The sequence below is a fragment of the Colobus angolensis genome, unplaced genomic scaffold (assembly GCF_000951035.1).
Source record: "Colobus angolensis palliatus isolate OR3802 unplaced genomic scaffold, Cang.pa_1.0 Scaffold15, whole genome shotgun sequence".
Taxonomy (NCBI): Eukaryota; Metazoa; Chordata; class Mammalia; order Primates; family Cercopithecidae; genus Colobus; species Colobus angolensis.
The window spans coordinates 914,570-917,007 of NW_012114599.1; positions in this window are offsets into that span (position 1 = coordinate 914,570).

Here is a 2,438-nt window from a genome sequence, read left to right on the forward strand (position 1 = left end):
TTATTGTCTTACTCCAAACTGTCATAGATTCCAGTAGGTGGTAAATAAACATCCTAACTTGGGAAACGAGTTTCTCTCACTCACTTTACAACCCATTGTAATCACATTAGAAACCCAAGTGTAGAAGTTTTCAAACTTAAAGAGTCATGTGCCATTACATTGAGCATATGAGTGATGTTATTTGTATTTTATTTTTACAAGTCAAACACAATCCTTTTTTTAAAAAAGTAGGGATTCTACAATCAGTAAACCAGGCATGTCTTGATTTGAAAAATGAATTGGTTTTTAAGACAAATCCTCCTTCATTTGACACAGCATGCAGAAAAAAAAGACAGATAAAAAACCCATATTATTTTAAAGTCTATTATCATCCTGGAGACAAGAAAAAGTATTTTCTGCTTTCAGACTTTGTTTCTTGTTTTCAAAAGAGTTTTCAGTCTTATCAGTGGGTGCACTCATATTACCACAGTACCTTAAGTTCCTTTGATAACTTAGTTTTCTCTCCGAAAGCAACAACAAAATAAGTAATTTTGTTCTGTCCGTAGAAAGCAGTGACATGACACACTCCTCTCACCTAGCCTCCCCAAAAAGAAAAACATCCAGTCATTTTAGATGTCTCGAGTGGAAAGGTTTGGGTTTAAATTTGGAGCTGGGTCAGAATTGAGACAAACGAAGTTTTTGAGAGGCCTGTCCTAGCTGCTAAGATCAGCGTAGGCCCTGAAATTAGCAAAGCTAGAAAAATTGAGGAAGTTTGTCCTTGTACTCTTCCTATACAACTTTAAGTGAGCTTCTCCTTTTACTGAGTTTTCACACACACAAAAAAAATTCTAAATGTCCACGTTTAAGAAAGTTGTTGGTTTGGGGAGTCAGGTTAGCTGTCTCAACTTCTGTTTATTCATATCATTCATTCACTGAGAATGTATTTATAAATTGTATTAATCAATGGCTACTTTTTATGGGCCTATGACAAGCAAGGCACTTTAGATTTATTATTCCTATGCTGCAAGCCTTCGAAGTAGGTTCTCATTATTCCCACTTTACAGGTGAGGAAGCCAAAGTTCAAGAAAAGTTCAAATAACCCACTCACAGTTGCACAGCTACCTGGAGAGCTGGGATAGATCTATAAAGCTGCAACTCCTGTGCACACAGACATATGAAGCCACTTTCACCCTCTGGAAACCTTCAGGTAGGAAAACAAGACTGAGAAGTGTGTATGGTAAATAGGAAATTGGGAGTTAAAAAATAATGCAAAGTGATAAAACACTGCCAGTAGTAGGGAAAGGGCCCTGTGTGTGCAGCCAACATTTATTGTGTCTATAGAGTGGACTCTTACAGGGCCAGCCTGGCAAAGTTTGTCAGCCAACCCTTGAGCCTAATCTTTTTGTCCTCTGGCTTTAGGCCAGCCAGCCAAGGTGGGAGAGGGTGACTAGCTGATGGAGAAGCTCATGACTTCCTAAACTCTTTCAGACTCCTTCAACTTCCAGCTAATGGAGAAACAGGTTCTTCAGGAAGACCCCAGCCTTTGCTGCATACAAAGAGAGCCCAAAGCCCTAAGCAGTCCTAGTTCGAAAACAGAACTATAGATGCTTACTAGTATGGTAAACAGAAATTTTTTAGGGCAGTACAGTATACACTGAATAAGAAAAGGGTGAAACAACAAGGGAAGAGGCAATTTCTACTCAACTATAAGATTAAGAAATTAGAAGGAAATTGATAGGCAATATGAAATACTGTTTGAGACTATCTCTCTGGAGCCAGGCCGTCAGGATTGCCATCCCAGTTCCATCACTTCATATTAATAGCTGTGTGACTTGGGTCAGTCATTTGCCCCTTCTGTGACTCAGTTTCTTCATCTGTAAATGGGGGTGATCCTACCTCATAAGATTGATGTGAGGATTACATAAATTAATGCATTATGCTTAGAGCACTGTCTGATCTGTGGTAAACACAATGCAAATGCTAGTATTTATTATCATTGTATTTCTTGAATTGAATTTGTTGACTAAAAATAACTTTTCAATCAAATATATATGGGCTCCTATCCCTGCTGTGTGGTCCTGGGTAATTTACTCAATCTCCCTGAGCTTCAGTTTTCCCCATCTGTAAACAGGGTAATAGTACCACCTTACAGGAGCATTGTGAAGATTAAATAACATGCATGGAGATACTCATCATAGTACTGGTCATATCATAATGGCTCAATAAATTCCCATTTCCTTCTTTTCTTAATTTAGCATTAGTGAACATTTTTGGTGTGTTTGGTGGTAGGAAAAGAATAGTACAAATGAAAATATGAGGCCGGGTGAAGTGGCTTATGCCTGTAATCCCAGCACTTTGGGAGGCCGAGGTGGGTGGATCACCTGAGGTCAGGAGTTGGAGACCAGCCTGGCTAACATGGTGAAACCCCATCTCTACTAAAACCACAAAAATTAGCCAGG